The sequence below is a fragment of the Vespula pensylvanica genome, chromosome 1, assembly GCF_014466175.1.
Source record: "Vespula pensylvanica isolate Volc-1 chromosome 1, ASM1446617v1, whole genome shotgun sequence".
Taxonomy (NCBI): domain Eukaryota; kingdom Metazoa; phylum Arthropoda; class Insecta; order Hymenoptera; family Vespidae; genus Vespula; species Vespula pensylvanica.
The window spans coordinates 8975677-8995690 of NC_057685.1; the positions used below are offsets into that span (position 1 = coordinate 8975677).

Consider the following 20014-nt stretch of genomic DNA (forward strand, 5'->3'; position numbering starts at 1 on the left):
ACAAATTATAAATTTAAATTTTATTAAATCTTATAAAATTAAATTATAAATTTTCATCGATCTTACCTGATTCTTCAAAATATTTCTAACATATGGAAAATAATATATAATCTATAAAATCTCTTAATATATCCCATTTTGCATTTATTTTTCAATATTTACTGTTAAATGGTTTTTATATGCGACGATGGGAAGAAATTGCTGAACTAGAATTTAAGTGAGCAGTATGCATTTGGCAACTGTCCTCCATGTGCGTTATATATGAGGGATGTATCATGATTCTGCGGCAGAAATAATTTGTTAAAGGTTTTTTATTGAAACCTTTTTCAAAAAATAAAAAAAAGAAAAAAAAGCGATCTAAAAACCGTGAACCGCCATCCGACCGAACTATGACATCGTCGATCATCCACGAAAAAAAAAATAAAAGAGAGAGAGAGAGAGAGAGAACGAGGGAGATGAAATGCTATGGAATACAATAAGCTCGGAAATTTCTGGCCTGCGGCTAACAATAAGTTTTAACGAAAACGTAGAAAACTAAATTTACGTCTCTGTCTAAAGAAGTTTCTTCGTAAAGAAACTTTCTCAATCGCACGTACGAGTTCGTTTAAGTTTCCCTCTTTTTCTTTTTCGAAAAAGAAGAAAACTTTTTTCGACAATCGTTTTCTAACGAATCGACACGGCCTCTGTCATTATTAAACTTACTCGTGCTATCGTCAGCAAATCTGTTCGTCAGGACCAATCGACATTTTCCGTTCAAGAAGTTTTTAGATTTATATCATGATTCGTTCCATACGATGAATTCAATAAACTTTTAAAATGAAATATCAGGTACAAAGGATCTACTATCGAAGAAAAGAAATTCTTTATTAGAAAGTCATTCGAATGGTCTACTCTTTTCTCCAGAAAGAAAATAGATTTTCTGTAAATCCGAGCTCTATGTAAAATATATTAGAAGATAGATCGAGTGTTAAATTTTCCTAAATTACAAATACAAACACACGCACACATAAACATGTATACACAAAAGATTGCAATATTCTCTGGAACAGAGAGAAAACACACGCTCGTAAAATAATTCCATTTTCGAGATTGAGCTCGAGTACCGGTGAGAAAATTGGTGCACTGAAGTCCTTCTTCAAGAGTAATAAATAGTTGAGCGCGTTGCTTCGAAAGTTTACGAAGTACACATATACCGACAGTCTAAATAGATTCGTCGATAATCCAACCCACTGAGCAACGAGGACGAAATAATAGCGTGAAATATTATAACCATTGTCGAAAATAAAAAGGAACAAATTTCGTGGCTGGGATGAAAATTTTCTGAGAGGAAATTAAAATCTACCTTGAATTTCTAGCGAATTTTCTGCGCCTATATGATCCTTCAAACGCATCCAGCTGCGTTACTTTCCCGCGCGGATTTAATGCTTCCTGAATTTTATCCCGGATGTAATATATCCAAGATTAATCTTGGACGATGCAACTACACATTTTCGTACTCTAAAGTGAAAGAGACTAAAATTGAGACAGTGTATATCTCTGATGTGTGTGTACGTGTCTGTATTCATACATATATGAGTAATATTCGTAAACATAGACGTACTTACAATACATCGTATTAGCACGTATTTTCGTATATGTCGTATTTACGAGTTTATGTATGAACGTAGGTATATATGCGTATAAGCTCCTATATCATTTTACCACTTACCACCGATACTCACAATCAGTCATTATAATGTCCATTGGAAATCTCGTCAAATGGCCCAGCCCTAATTAGTAACGACTCGTCAAAGCAGAGATTCCCCCATGATTGCACGGTTGACGTTCAATCGATTAATACGCCAGTGGCAGTTCGCCTACGTTTTCGTACAATTGCATGCTATGTTCACCTGTAACATGATCCACGTAATTAGCGGTAATTAGTGGTAATCCAACTGGAAGTTAAATCTTACCCTTATGTTAGTTAGCTATGTTATTATCACTTGACTTATAAGTACATGCATACATACCTATATTTTATTTTCTTATATTGAACGTATTAAAAGCTACGTGGAATAATGAGGATAACAAGTTCGCATAACGAACATAAGTACTTGTTAAACAAAAGGAATGTACGCGAACATATCGTTAAAATAAACGTTAATAAAAAGACAGGTAATACTCTTTGTGATACTAACGAACCTGGAAAAATGTGGAAAGAATTTTAATTCTTACGGTTTTACGACTGTCACTATACCTTCTAATTATCAATTATATTTGATTCGATTTTGATTCCACAATGTATATCTATATAGATATTTGTATAATTATCAACTTGTTATGCTAATGAATGATATCAAATGTTCAAGTATTTCAAATATAAATAAATGAAACTGAAATCTCGATATTTCAACTACTCAAACCTGAATTAGTTCATTATGTGTCACTAGTCATTAATTTAGCGTGTATAAGAGAATAATGAACGATTTCGTATATTTAAGTATTTTAGATGTAAATAAATGAAATAGAAATATCGATATCTCAACCACTCAAACGTGAATTAGTTCATTATGTGTCAATAGTCATTAAGTTAACGCGTATAAGTCAAGGACCCTGTTGACACTCGTAAAGAAATTTTTTCATTTTCAAGAACCATACTTCATTTAAGAGACTACTCATAACATCAACTGAGTGTTTTTTATTGCAATCGAGTAAAGTCGACTTTTCGATCAAAATATAGATAACAAACAGCAATATAGTAAACAACTATATTTTTCGTATTTTTTTCAATATCCATACGAACATAAACTTTATCTACTTTTTCTCTCTCTCTCTCTCTCTCTCTCTCTCTCTCTCTCTCTCTCTCTCTCTCTCTCTCTTTTCATGGACCATCAACAGTCTCCACTCGAGCTCGTTATTTTCCTGCATATAAACGTACGTTATGAATGACTCATGGCCTTGCCGCCATTTCACGCGTATGTCTCTACGTCTAATAACGCCGTCGTAACTTCTGACTCATGTTCAAATTATACGGCGCTTTTGCGTCCTATTACTCGCAATAAATACCTATAGATATATACATTATATGTTAACTACGACCCGGCATATATGTATACATACATACATACCTACATACATATGTATATGCATGAATTATTGGAAATTAGATAACTCCGATAACTTAGCGACGATATGAATATGATCTTCAAATGGATTATGCAAATGAAATGATAGAACAATTCCATAAATATTTTCACATTTTCGGTTTATTCAATATATTTAATTTAGCAAATTCGCCTTGATTTTAATACTTTTATCAATGATCTCTACTACCGTTATAATAAAGACATGTATAAAACTATGAGTAATATCTTTCGAACTGTAAAATAAACTGTAGATAAATATGTATGTGTTACAGATAGACACGATTAGACGGAGTTCTAGTAAAAATGCATATCTGTCAGTTAGATTGATTCATACGTGATTTTTATATCAATTTTCTATATAAAAATAAATATGAATCGACGAGCACGTTAATGAAGATTGTCAACGTTGGCCGTCAAAATGAATCGTTGATGAATGATTTTCTAAAGCAACTTTTTTGATTGATAAAAAATGAAGATAATATTTTCTATGACATTCGTAATCCAAAATCCATCGAATCGTGGCATTGAGAGTGATCTCCAATATCCGCAGCAGCTTTTGTTTCGATATCGAACGAATATAGGAATTACTTCGTTGATTTCGACAGCTGTCACGATGACACGTATTCCATCGTAACTTTACCACCATTGAATCCACACAAAGTACGATGCCACTCTCTAAAGCTTAACGGGTCGTGTTCACGCCCGAGAACAATTACGTTAATACTGCTACACTTATACGTAGTACGTGATACTATGCTGGTGGATCGATGCTCTAATAAAGTTTGTAAACATTGCTTTCACGGTGCATGCGTTTAGCGTGATCCTTTAGAAATATTTTCAAAGTTTGGAATTCTAAACATCACGAAATACTTTGCGCATCAGTTTATATAACCTTGAACTCTAACGCTAATTAGGATTAATTCATAAATTAATAAAACGAGCTCTAATATATACTTAAAAGTTATATCTATTCGATACGTAAAATTGTAACATTGATTTTTAATTTTAATTAAGATTACATTTTCTAATTAATAAAACGAGTCAATTTTTATGCTTAACGGACTCGAAATTTATATTATATATTATATGTTCCTATTCGATAGGTTATGTAATATTGTGATATCGATTTTAAAAATATGACACAAATTAAAATTATATCTTTAAATTATTAAACCCGAACTAATAAAATTCTATGCATCTGAAAATTTATACTCTGTGAAAAAAAGGAAAGAACTATTTTGAATACGTAATCGAAAAGATAAATAATTATCTTTAATAATAAATCTCTAGATAATCATAAAATTGTATGAATTCCTATATATATATATATATACACATATATGTATGTATGTATATACTATGTATATGTATACTATATATGTATATAGTATGTATGTACTATGTTTGACTTTTCTAAAATTTATGCTTGACAATAAAAAATGAAATACTATTTCGAATAAACAAATCAAAAAAATAAATCCTTAAGTAATCATAAGATTATACATTGCTATTCAATAAATTACGTAGTAACGATTGTTAAACTTTGACGTTAATTGAAATTAGATTTATAAGAAAAAATTAATAAAATAAACATAATAAAATTTTATTATTCTCAACATTTTCGAAATTGACGCTTTACGAAAATAAAACCAAAGAATTATTTCGGTTATATATATACATAAATAGATGAAATCGATCAAAGAAATAAATTCTTAAGAGTTAAACAATAATAATAGTAATTGAAGCAATTGTGAGTTTAACTATTTGTGCAGATTCAGGATCTCTCGGCGAAGAAAGCCGAAGTCTATTGAATCCGTGACATTTCACGACTGGGACTTGACTGCGCAGTTAGACGGTACGCAGCATCTTCTGAATTTATGCATTTAGTAAAGGGACGCATGTCTATTTAAAAGGTGTGCTCGAAACGGGTTTCATATTTTACAAGGCGTCCACGGTTAATTTACAGTTACAAGCTGGACAGTCTGGATTACTTGTGTTACATATCAGCGCAAGTTGTAACGCGTTTCATTTCGTTCTTCTTCACCTGCAACGCAAATTTCTCTAAACGATTTATAATGCTCGTTTAATTTCGCGCGTTGATAAGGGAAGTAAGTTATTTATTGCTTATTACATTCGAAGAGAATAATTTATGAGTTAAAAAAAAGAAACCAAAGGGACAATATTCACGAGTTTAGGTTAACGCACGTTTAGTTAAAACATGATATTCCCTTTTGCCCTTGTGATTAATGCAAACCTGCCACTTCACCCGCCAAGTCCTAAATCCGGATCTTTAGCAGGAGAAGCGACAGGCATTGTCTGCTTTCGTAGAAGGCAAGTAAATTTCGCATGACGTTCGTTACTATTGGATACAAGCAATATGAGAGAGAATTCAAACGATTTTATGGAATCGTTGATAAAATTTCAATGTCTCCAATCTGTTGCTAAAATCGTATATCTAATTATTCCTTCGTGTTATATTCTAAAATTAAAACGTTTGAACTTTTTTGTTTTTTAGTAAAGAACTTAATTATTCAACGCGTTGAATGGCTTGGAAATTATTGATCACAATTAGTTTTGCAGATTTTATTTAAAATTTATTTAAAATGTCATGTGTATAATATTTAAAAAATTAAAAATAAAAGCATATTTCTTAATAATAGTAAAGTCTTATGTAAAAGCAATGTTATTGAATTATGCGAATTATATAAATAACATATGAGAAATAAGAAAAAATAGTATATAATATGTAAGATATATAATAAGTATATTGAAAACATTAGTTCTTTTATATTGTTTACATGAATTAAGTAAAATACTGTTGCTTCAAGTCATAAAATTCAATGTAAAGGGATGCTTTCAGAAATATGTTTTTAAACTGAAGATATCAAATTATTTACTAACGGAAAAAGAAGACACAAATCTTCCGTAACTCTATTTAATCCATGTACTGCACATGTTACGTGAATCATATTTAGATAGAATACTTAATAATTTTTTAACAGCTGTATCTTTCACTAGCAGTAATATCTTTTCTTTAACACCATCTGCCCATTCACACCATTCGTAGAAGTGAATTCACAAAATAAGCAATACTTATGTAATTTATTTTCTTCTAATTCTTTGCTCGAAAATAAATCAAGTAATGTCGTTTTATTTTCACACATTTTTCCAAAATTAGATTTGTTATACATCGTTTAATTTTGTCCGTCGTCTTCTCTATGGCAATCCGCATGTAATTTTTATTATAATATTACGCATTTTTAATTTGTATGAACCGGTTAAATAATTTTTGCGAAGTATTGACTCATCAGGAATATTTTCATTCGCGTATTTCATAAAAAAAAAAAAAAAAATAAAAAATCACATCTTATTTCATTATCAAAATGTCTTAAAGTCACATCTACAAGAATCATTACTTTATACATGTCAATGTAAAATTCATTCTTCTTCGTCACAATTAATCTCTTCCTCGATATCGTAGATTGTACGGAAAATACGTTCTATTCGAATCTTGTTGCTGTAATTGGAAATATTAAAGTATTGTGTTGATTATGATTTTCTATCACAACGAGTATCTATTTCATATATTTTATATTGCACAAACTATTATTTCCTATTCCATTAATTAAGTTTTAAATTAATCTACGGTGACTTTTTCTTATTTTGGCGATTTAAAGATGAAAATCAAATATACCGACATATTTGATCGTCGTAGTATATTGATTCTTTGGTGTTCCGAATTGTACTAAAGTACTATCGCACGATTACATAAGCTAGAGGACATCAGAGCAGTGTTTGTTTACTATGTTTGTTATCATTTCTTGGAAAAGTACTTGTTATTGTATAAAATGTTTGTCTACGTTATAGAATGTTACCAGCCTTGGTAAATCTATCGAGACTTTGATTTTGCTTCCAGCAAATCGATCCGAAATTTCAGTAAATAATATCGAATTTTTAAAAATATGTACATATGACAAACTCAAATGAAATATGAAATATATTTTTGCATATGTATTGAAAAAAAACATACGCGAAAAGTATAAAATATGCAAAATATGCAAAATAAATAGTACATATTTGAATTCTTTCCAAAACTAAACAAATTTTTATCTAGGTAGCACGTTATTACTTTTCGATAAAAATATACATTTGCATGAAAGATTGCATTCTAATTATTAAATTAGTATATTAAATTGTATAAAATTCATTCAGCAATCAACGCATTAATGTATAATTTATTTATGAAATTTGTATGAAGAAAAAAAGAAAATAAAATTATATGACCTATTAAATAAATATTAAAGAGGTAATTGTTACAATAATTTATATTACGAAATTTAGTCGAAAATTAAATTATTTCATATGCGGATTACATTAAGAATTAACCAATATTTAACATTAATATCTAATTATGGAATCATGCACGGTTGAAAGGTTAAGAAAAAAGAAAATCATTCGCGACTGTTAATCGAGAACGATCTAAAATGATTTTATCTCTATCATTACGTACGAATAATCATTACTATCGAGCTCGATTATTCTTTATAACACAATGAAAATAGATCTCAAGGCATTAATAAGATCTTCCGGCTGGTAGGAACTGGATTACACGCGACTTCTCAGGCTTTTCTACGTTTCGAAATGATTTCGAACGCGCGAGAGAACAAGTTGTTTTATTTAAACGCGATTCATAGTTACGCATATATACGTACATGCGTACGTATGTGCACTTATGCAGGTACATAGAAACGACCTGGATCGCAAGGAAGTACAGACGAGTTGGTTAGCGGGTAGATCCGATATACGACTTGCACATAACTCCGTTCTAGCGTTATAACCGCTTTCTGCGCGTTCTGTTTCCTATTCGCGAGGTATACCGCGTTAGTTTCCCTTGAGGTTTTCACGTAGTCATGTACACATACATATGTATATTTATATACATACATACATCCATAGGTACACATAGATATGTACGTTGTAGCTTTACAATTGCATTTTGAACGATCAAAGAAAATATGTATTTGTTTTCTTTACTCTCGCTAACGTATATAGAATCAACATTAAATCGACAATAATTAATATTAATTTTTGAGAACGTAGTTTTCTAAGTTAAATGTTTTCTTTTTCTGCTTAAAGAAGTTCACGGTAGTTCTCGGTGCTTAAACTTTTCAAAACTGAACACATAAAAGACGATGATACTTTACGTGAAAAATGGCACACTCTCAGACAGTGAGAAAACGTTGCATCAAACGACTCGTAACACAATGTTCGCATTGAAAATGTTTACATTTCGCGCGGCACATTTCGGTCCTCCGTGATGAAACTTCTAGAGATTGCCAAGGCAGAAAAATACGATTGCATTTTCGCAGAAAAATACGAGACGCAGTTTCCCGGAAAATTCCCTTTCAAACAAGTCGCTTGAATTTTTACGTAATCGCTGTAAATTAAAACGTTACATATTCAATCGGTGCACCAGCATATTTACGTAACTTTCGTAGTAACGATCGAGCATGTTTTTTATTCTTTCTTTCTTTCTTTTTTTTTTAGAAAAATAAAAATCGTTTCACGACGTCTATGAATTCTGTAAAATGATATTGAGCGACGTAATGATTCGAGAAAAAATTGCGGTAAAAGGCTGACGAGCGAGATAACGAAAGCTTTCCGCATCACGTCACGTTTCTGCGATCTTCACGATCGTCCTTAAAGGGATAAAAAGAGAAAGAAATAGAAAGAGAGGGAGGGAGAGAGAGAGAGAGAGAGAGAGAGAGAGAGAGAGAGAGACAACGATCTCCCTTCAACGTCGATCCCTCGAGGAAAGACTCGTTAAAATTCTATCTCGACGATCATCTTGGCCGATTAAAAGAACCGAACTACGAGGGGATAATTTAATCGACCGCAAAATCGTGCTTCGCAACTCGATACTTGGTCGATGAACGTTTTGCGGTTAAAGAAAGAGTATTGAGATCGATGACGAATTCGTGAAAGATCACGTTTTATTCTTTCGAATCACGCGATAAGATATTATCTGAAAGAAAAAAGATTACCCACATTTGTTCTAATCAAAGTTTCTACAATCGTACTATTAGATTATTAATATTTTTACGATAACTTGATATCGTTATAATGATAATATTATGCCTATCTATTATATACGATTTCGAATAATATAAATATCAATTATAATATCGAGTGATATCGAATGATTTATTATCATAAATTGATAATCATATCGTACAATATGATTTGAACAAATATTTTCGAAGTGGAAAAATAAGATTTTCATCGCGTCATTAAAATATTGAAACTCGCCTCTCTTCGCGTACACATATACACGCACGTACATTCGCACGTATTTCGGAAAGATTGATTTTTCATTCGGCTGCGCATATCTCGCTTACGGTCGACGTATTTCAAACGAAATGCGTGCCAAGAGAGAAACGAGAATTTCGAATCGGCGATACGCTTGCTTCGACGTGATTCATGAATGATCGAGGATCTACGAGAGAAAGAGATAGAGAAAGAAAGACAGACAGAGAGAGAGAGAGAAAGAGAGAGAGAGAGAAAGAGAGAGAAAGAGAGAAAGAGAGGTACGCGGGAGGCACGACATCGAGAAAGTGAATTCTCCTCGGACTCTCGGCTCACATTTCCGAGAGTATCGTCCTCTCGATTTCTCCAGCGTACAACCGTTCACGGAGATGACGCCATTCCTCTCATTACGGCCATTCACGAGCCTGTAATAATTATACTTACTAGTATTACACTCTCCCCCGCTCTTTAAGGAGAATCATCGCGTTGGAACTCTTGTCAAGCGTAAGTAAATACACACATTGTAGTAGTCTACCCTTCGTCGTACGTATTGTCAATAAGAAGTTAGACTGAATAAATGTACGTCCATAATAACGAGTTCGTTGTCTAACCCGTTATTTTCGACGATATCTAATTGGCTGAACAATTATCGTCAATCTAACCCTCACCCACCCAACCCCCTCTTTCTCTCTCTCTCTCTCTCTCTCTCTCTCTCTCTCTTTTTTCTCATGTCGCTTACTACTCGAAAGAGAATAATTTGGTTCACGCCAACGTGAACTACACCAAGCTAGCTTTTTTACTTTATCGAATGTTCCTTGACACGGTTAGTTAAAACGGTTTATCGAGTCTACGTTACGATTACCAACACCGTTCATGAACTTAGAGGATAAGCAACAAGATAAACAGGTTAACACGGTATTACTCGTTTTACCGAGCCTTGTTGTAGGTATTCGACTGGTCATGAGAAAGATTAAAGACTTTCGCAAGATTCGACATTGACCTAAAAAAATAATGTTTTCTTAACGCTCGCTAATGACAATGAATAGGGAAGAATTTGTCAAAATCGTCTATATTAAAAATATTTTATGTCATATTTATTTTTTGATAATTGTAATATTTGACGCAAATTAATATTAGAGATTGTAATTTGATGTCTACAATACGTATTATTACATATTTAACGTTTTAACGAGAATAAATTAATTTGTTATAAATCCTTTTATAACGTAATCTATAACACGTAATATAAAACGTGTTTTTTATTAATAACAAAAAGAAAAGATTAACAAATATTTAATTCACTTAAATAATATATTTTTAATGAGTAAAGGTAACATGATTTATGAAATTATTGAAAAAAATATTCAATGTATGATTATTATAAATAACGTCATTATATTAATATTAATAATTTAAGTTTCACAGTTGAGAAACAATAATAGATTTTAAATATGTTCAATATTTCTCTTTACAAACTTCATAAATCTATAATTAGCGTTTTATACGCTCGATAGTATTTTCTTTCGTGCTCGTTGAAATAACACAAAAATAATTATGTTCTCATTTTTCTTACATTATTTAATTCGCATAAATTGCTGTTATATTATATATGTAAAAGTAGGCTTTAACAACAATACATATATATAATACAAGATAATCTATATATGATAAGCTAATTGCATGAAAAACAAACGCGTTAAGTATAAATTCCAAAATTGTGTTATAATACTATATTATATTCAGCAGTAGGAAAAAAAAATTGCTGATGTATAATTTATAAAACGAAATAAGACCTATATATTCGGCAACTTTTTCTAACATATCTTACCGATCGATTTCACTTCTGTGCCAGAGAAAACTTTCTTCTAGCGGAAGACGTCACGGAACGTCTGCTTTGAAATCATCGTCGTCCACGAAAAGCCCGTGTACCTTTCTCGTACACGGGTCTCTCAAGGTCATAGGCCGCTTAACAACCTGGAACCTCGGAGTTTCCTGCATCGTCACGCGTACTATTCTTCTCTCGTCGGTCGTTGCACCGGAGAACGGTAATCCTTGGGATAAGTGCAACAACGATGGGACACCACGTGCGTGCTTCGACAAACGTTTGACTTATGAATGTGTGTGTGTGTGTACGTATGTGTATTTGCGTGTATATGTGTGTATGTATGTATTGTATATGCACTACCAACTGCGTAACGTTCCCAAGATATAATGTATACGCCGTGTAATAGCGTAAACACGGTACTAACGTTGAATATACAATGCGACGTTTGAAGGGCCTAAGTATAAAGAGAAAAGGAGGAGAAAAGAGAAGGAAAGAATGAGAGAGAGAGAGAGAGAGAGAGAGAGAGAAAGAGAGAGAGAAAGAGAGAGAGACAACGGATAGCAAGAATCGTGTCGTGTCGATAGATCGCGTCGTTCGTATTCGTGTTTATTGTCCCGTCACGAAATACGACGTGCCTTGAGAAAGGAAAGAAACTGTGAAAGGAAGGAAGAGGTGAAAGAGTAACTTCAGAAGGTATAGAAAAAGAAGAAACGGCAGAAAGAAAGAGAGAGATAGAGATAGGGAGAGAGAGAGAGAGAGAGAGAGAGAGAGAGAGAGATTTTGTCGGAAGGGTGTCAAGATCAAAGGGCCTTTGCTTATGGACTACACGAAGTTACTGATAATACACCGCACTTTGTGTGAATTTATTTTTGGATTATTTTTTATTAGAGAAATAATAATCATTGAAAGAAAATTGTCAAAAAAAGGTTTATTTGGTCTACCAAAAAGTTTTATTCGTTATATATGTATATATATATATATATATATATATATATACATATATATATAATATTAATATATATATGTTAATAATAAATATATATTAATTATTATATATTATATATTGTATATCATATATTATATTATATACTATATGTGTATAAGAAACTTTTAAGTAAAGTGAACAGAACTTGTTGGTATTTTTAATTTATTAAAAACTAAATATATGCCATAACATGTTGAATTCCTGTAACATAATAACAAAATAATTAATTTCCATGAAACAGATTATAATGGTAATATGTCAGTACACAGATCAATATTATATTGTATTTTAATATCGTTTCGAAAGAAAAGTTTTTGAATCATCGAAGACTTCTTTCATTTCTCTTTTTATTGACACTTAATTTTTATTTCCCATTAACGTAATAACGTTTCTCGTTAAACAACGACTTTTACAAGAAATAATGAATAAACGAAGAAAATAATTTAAAGTAACAAATGTGTATGTGCTTATTTAAACGCTTACCATCTACTAGTCGATCGGGACACGTTAAAAAGTCTTTAAGAAACAGTTATAGTAATAAAATATTTATTTATTTAACGATGAATATATAATGCCCATCGTTTAGGTCCGTCAGTTACGATACTAACTCGAGTTGACTAATCATGGGCAAGAAAAGTATTCAACAACGTCGTAACAAGGCATCTTGTTTTCTATCTGAAGAAAACGAAAGATACATGCAGAAGGAAAGTACAAGAAAATTCATTTAGAATTCTTGTTCATTTGCATGCTTCCTCATTTACGATTACCATAGTGCTATGCAACGTTATGTTACCAACGTATTTGCCACATTCCAACGAGGGATGGCTTTTCGAGCCATTAATTTACCGAGTATGTTCAACTTGACAGACGATGTTTCCTAATCGCACCAAAATGCATCCTGCTAGCGCGATAGCACTATCTTCAAATGCAGCTGCAAACTGTGAATCTATTGTCCTATTTTTACATTAATTATTATTATTCTATGATACTAATAATTATTGTCAAATCTGTAATTATTATTAAAAGAAAATATGTAGAAAGATTTAATATTCAAAAATATTTTTAATATAAAAAATATTTTTTGCATTTTGAAAATAAAAGTTAAAAATAGTAGCGATCGGAAGTGATTTGTAGCGATGTTCATGTAATATTGAAAAAAAAGAAATATTTTTGAAAACAACAAAGTATGCAGTCATTAAATGGATAATATTTCTTTCATCTGCATTTGATAAATCGCAAATAATATCGATTTCCTAGAACTTGCCATAATAGATTCAGTCTTTTTGTCGACGACTAAGAGTAGAATTTTTATACGAAGTTTCGTTTCTAATCAAATGACATAACTATTGTAATATGTCGAAATGAATAAGTACAACGTATCGAATGACGATGTCAACGTTAAATGACAAATATCCTTGATTGCGCTTATTGCTAGTTTTCTGTTCTTTTTTTATTATTAATAAAAAAATAAAAATAAAAGAATGGTTTATATTTGCTCTAATCGATAAAGTTATTACATTAGCATTTAAAAGCACAAAAAATTATTTTTAAAGAATTATTTATATTTCATAATATCTGAACTTTAATCAGATATATACGTATATATCTGTATACCGCCAATAATGTATTATATAAATTGCTGATGCACAAAATATTAATATATTTAAACGTGTTTAAATATTACAAATTTTAGTTAAACATCTCAGAGAAAAAATAAAAATCATGTGTTTTGATATCATAAGATGCAAGACTGCAAGATAATAACAACGTATAGGAAATACACATGTTGGAAAATGTAAAATTTACAACCATTCTACAAATAACCAGAGGCAAAATTTTCCATTCCCAAATGGAAAATATATGACTCAGAGCCTTGTTTGGTTTCATCTACATATAACTAAAATCATATTCGAACAAGAAATATGTTGCCTGTCTACCTACCCTTATATTTAAAAAAGAAAAAAGATACATTTTAACACACACACACGCACATATACACTCCATGATTCTCACGTATACCATCGAAGTGCAAAAGTAAACTTAGGGGAATATGACCCACCTACGTCACCCTAATTTATTACGTACTTGATTAAATATCTTAATTAACTAGGCATACATATCAATTTGTTGTAATTGACTCTCAAGTATTAATGACCATTATGTAATAAACTACTTTCAAAATAAGTACTAGTATTTACTAATATATAATCATATATAATCAGTAGTATACGAATATTTTATTATAATATAATAGCTCTATATAGTATTAAAAACGATTATATACTTTGTATGTCGTATGCTATTCGTACACATTTATATAATTAGAAATTTCGCATACCGATGTATAATTCACGACATAATAACACACACACATACACAGAAATTGAATGTATATCGTATATGATCGCAGACTGACATTCGCTGAAAAAAGTGATTTTACTACCTGATGTTCACCCATGCGAGTAACACTTAATCACACGCATAAACGCAGTAAACATAGAGTGAAGAAACGAAGATTAATCAATTAGTAATTGATAATCCTCAGGTAAAAAAAGATTCACTTATGATCTAACCCTATGATTAATCACTCTATTTAGTTCTATTTTCGAAACAGAAAAGTTTAATATTATCTTTATATTGTCTTTAAGTTTAATAAAGTTTAATATTTTGAAATGATTCTAACTTCGAAAGAATTAATTTTTAATATAACAAAAATTAACTTTATACTTTATTATATTAAAATATCCTTGGGGATGAATTCTTCTTAAAAGTGACTGTCCTAATTAATTAATAATATTGTATTTTTCACTTATAATAAATGCATAAAAAATAAATAAATTTCCTAATGAATTGAATAAGCTATAAAATAATTTTAATTACTATAAACTAATAACGTAAACTTTAAACTATAAAATGGTGTTAATAATTTCTAATACTATCAGCTACGGACAAGAAGTGTCTGATCTAAGCTATTAATAAACATGCAAGATATATTTTATGAAAAAAATGTACAATCGATTAGTAAATTTATAAAAGAATTTTATACTTTTATATCACAGTTACAACCAATGAGTTTGTATGATCTGGATCTTTTGAATCTTGTCCTCAAAATGATGAATGTTAAAAAGATTTGAATTGATTATAAATTACTAGTTAAGAAGTTTTTTAAAGACTTATTAATATTTTATCGTTGAACATTTTATTAAAATAAATATAGATAATATATATAATCTATATATATTACACACACACACACACACACATATATATAAATATATATATTGATAAAATATTAATTAGTAATTATATTATATTATATTATATTATATTATATTATATTATATTATATTATATTATATTATATTATCATATTATATTATATAATATAATTATTAGGTATTATATATGTCCTACAAAAAAATTAAGCGATCTTTTCTCTTGTAAAGATCGTATTATAATCGAAGTGAGATGGAAGAAATATTCTAGTAGTCTCAGGGAATACGATTCTCGATAGTTTTTGTTTGCATTGCCGCTAGAAGATAAATTTTCTGAAACTTCAATCAAGATAAAACAATCAAATGTTCTTTCACATATGCTGATAGATATATTAAGCTTAAAGGAGGGAACCCGTTATGAACGAACAGTACGACTCAGCACAGTACGATACAACACAGCATGGCACCGGCTACTTTATGCTACTATATACCCACAAGGCGTGAACCACGAACTTGAATCATGCTGTCGTGCTCAGTTTAGTTATTTTTATGCTTGTTAGTGGAAAGTGTGAACTATATACGTGTAATTTTGAATTGACGACAGACTAAATCGAATTGTGGTCATGAACATAATAATTTCTGTGAATTGTCAGGTAATTTATTCTATTTTTACTCATTAAATAATTTGTTTACTAGAAACTGAACAAAAAGAAACGCAAGAAACAGCGATGCTGAGTCAGACAGTTGATATTACAATCTCGAATTTTGGGAGATTCTAAATTTATATAAAAAGAAACTTAAAAATCATTATTCTGATGATTTTAAACATTTATTACGGATGACAAAAATATGATTTGCAAATTTGTTTAATATGGCCAGCAATAAGTGGCAAATCAAAATCAACAGTAATATTGTGTTATTTGACAATAGGAAATTCTTTTAATCTTTCTATAATCATTAATTATTAATCTTTCTAATAATTCTTTTATTTAATTTTATTAATTTCTTTTATTTAATTATTAATTTCTTAATCTTTCTAATAATTCTTTTATCATTTAGAAGTTTAAAATATTCTTTCCGCATTTTAGAAAGGACAATTAATATTCTTCCGTATACTTGTGAAGCCAATTATGTTTTACTTCAAGGAATTTATCGAAGTCAATAAAAAATTAATAATTATTATTATTATTGTTATTGTTATTGTTATCGTTAATGTTATTATTTTTGTTATTCTTTAAATAAATTATATAACTAAACAAATTCTATTATATATTATATATTAAGTAATATTATATACATTTGTATTGGCATTACAATTATAAAGAAGGAAATATAATTATTTTCTGAAAAATTTATAAATTAGCTATAAATTAAAGATTAATTAAAGATAAAATTCATTCGAAGATAAATAAATGCAGTATCTACTTGGTACAGACTAGTTACTATATTGATTATTATATCACTAGTCGGTTTACTCGTTCTGTTTACCTACAGAATTATAATTTGTTGTTGCAATTGCATAGCATTTGAAGATCCGATTCGTAATAACAACCCTATATATTTGCCGAAATGATCGTGGTTATTCTTCTTTTCTGCAATTTATTCTGCTCGTATTGGAGTTTATTTAAAGTATAGTACATAAAGATTAAATCTTTGCTGAACTTTTTTATTTCTTCCTTGTGAGGAAAAACTCTCATCATTAACAATAATTACTATTATCACTTGTTCTGCATTTATTTCTTGATTAACTTCAATTTCAATATTATTTCTTTGCAACATATGAGAACACAAATAATTTTTTTAAGTATTAATGATACAAGAAAATTTGAAAAACATTGAATCTAGATTCAACATGCATTAGGATTTTCCAGAATGTATAGGAACTCTCGATGAAAAATATATCCTCATAAAATGTCTTCTAAGAAGTGGCTCAGGCCATTGCAATATTAAGAACAGTTACGATATCGTATTGCTTGCTTTGCTTGATAGTAATTATTGCTTTCGGTATACCGACGTTGGAGCTAAAGGAAGGAAATCATACGAAGGCATATTTAAAAATAGTTTATTATACCAATGCTACTTTAGATATCGATGCTTTTACTGTAGCCACAATTTAATCATTGCAAGAGATGACCTATATCTGCCAAAAAAATATTTCATAAAAATTTACAGTCGACGCAATTTATTAGAAAAAGAGAGGATTTATAGTTACAGACTTTTCAGAGCATGCAAAGTCGGAAAACGCGTTTGGTATGCTTGGTAGTAAATTTAAAATTTTTGAAAATTCAGTTCTATTGAAACTAAAAACAATGGACAAAGTTGTTTCTGTATAACTTGGCTGAGAAAAATCAATCTATAGTGCATACCTAGTGACCTAATTGAATAAACGAAGAAGAGAACCATCATATTTTTTTAGCTCATGAAATCCATTTAGAAATAATGTTTTATAAAATTTGCTATCAATGTATAACAGACATGCAAACTTTGAAACAGAATAAATATGGAAAATGTTACTATTTCAATGGTAAAAGAACATGGGAACATCAAATATTAATTAAATTAAATATTAACTAAAAATATTACTTATTTCACGAAAGAAAGATATTATTTATATTAATATATGCATAATTAATCTCTCTTGAAAGTACTCATAAATATCAAATATTAAGATATAATAATAATAATTTCTCTTCATTGTAGAAAAGGACGAATAAAATTATCTTCGTAAACTACAGTATATTTTACTAGTAATATCTATTATTTCATTTATAGATTTTCCTAGTCTTTAATTCTCAACAATACGAACTTCTCAAGTTTAAAAATTTTTAAATTACTTTTTTTGTTTTAATACCATTCGTATTTAAAATCTTCGAAATTCATTGAATTGTTACTGCTACTCGTATATCACGATCTCTGTATTCATTCAACGTCGGATTATAAAGTACTGGTTCGTCCGATACAAAATGAAAAACTGAAAATTATCATTGTCGTTCAATTTTAATACACGCTGCGTAAATATCCTGTTCCACGTGTGCTATTGCCACGACTAAAATTCAAACCGGTTTGATCTTTAGTCACGATTGAATCGTGAAGGTATTAACGTCGCAGGTAATTTTCACGATAGCATGCTCACACAAGTCGTAGTTCACAAAAGTGTAATTCACCTTCGTGGTTCACGCTCTCGTGGGAACGCGGCATTACTTTGCATTGATTTAAACGGATTGTAACTCACTATGGCACAGGTCGACACAGGAACGAAACGACCAAAATGCTCCGAGTAACATTATTTCCGTTCGCTTCGAGCGACTAGTACGTCTTTAACCACGTGGAGGTGATCTTCTTTTTCTCTGATGTTGTGTTTTAATTTTATTACAATATAGTACAAGTGAACTTCTCGTAAAATCAGTGCAGCAAAGAAGACAACGCACGGCAACAAAATTTTCAGAAAAATTCAATTCTTTGAGAGGTAAATATTTTACAGTGTAATTATACAATTATACTATAATATATATTTATTATATTTTAACTATATTAAGTGCTGCTTTGAACGGGTTCATAAATTATTTAAGAACGTGTAATATATACTATTTTGAAAGTTTAATATGTTTAATTTTGACCTTTTTGTTTCAGCTATAATCTACAGAAAGAAATGGATTGCTTTTCAAGATCATTTTCGAAAAGCATACAAAAAGAAAAAGACTATGTTTAGACAGCTAAACGAAAACTGTTTGAAAATATAACATCGTTTTACGTCCATATATTAAAGAAAGCAATCAGATTACAAACATAATACTTGATTCTGAAGACAGCAATAATTTTGTTAATCAAACAATTTCGATAGATAACTCAGACGTCAATATTAATGGCGTTAAGAAAAGAATGAAAATTGCACAAGAACCACAACAACGTGTTTAACAACCCCAACAAAGAATACTTCACGAACGAAAAGCTGCCTCTAAAGTAATAGGCCGTAGTCTGACTAAAAAGAATAAAGGCAAAGAAGTCACTCGTGCTTCGGTAGCACAAGTTTACTTCCAAAATAAAAAGAATAAGTCCTATAAAGACAGTGGTTTAACTAATACTTTGACTGTTTTTTTCAAGATTATAAAGAAAACACTGAGAATCTTTTCCTTACAAAACCAAGTAGAAATATAAAAAAAATTGCTGACCTTGTAAATGAATACGAATTACAAAATTATCAAGCGGAATAAACAAAATTTAGTATCATCTTTTAATAAATCCTAAAATGGATGATGAATTTGCCATAATCACTTCTCTTTTTAAATATTTCATGCTCTTTTTAAATATTTTCTGTGTTTCCGCGAGATACACTTCTCCTGCTTTTCCTGTTCTGCACAAAATATAGCTACTACAACTAGCTTCTCTTTTGATGAACTCACCATTGCAACTGGTAATAGTGAATGTCTCTCAGAACTTTTGGTCGGAGTGTGCCATGCGGGTTGTTCATAATGGGTTAACTACAAGTCCATGTTGTATCCAACTGAACCTCGCCTCGCTCCCCGTTCATTATCTTTAACTTTGAAACACTTATCTGGAT

The 20014-nt window shown here is 30.2% G+C and overlaps 1 protein-coding gene across 4 annotated transcripts in view; it reads left to right on the forward strand.

Moving 5' to 3' along the window:
- Positions 1–20014, forward strand: part of LOC122635784 — a 42432-nt gene that overhangs the window by 15827 nt on the left and 6591 nt on the right. The window contains exon 2 of one of the 4 annotated variants that reach the window (XM_043826457.1): positions 4898–4980. The exons of the other annotated variants lie outside the window; for them this stretch is intronic. The gene's annotated coding sequence lies outside the window, so the exon portion shown is untranslated. The remainder of the gene's footprint in view (positions 1–4897; positions 4981–20014) is intronic. 4 annotated transcript variants of the gene reach the window in all.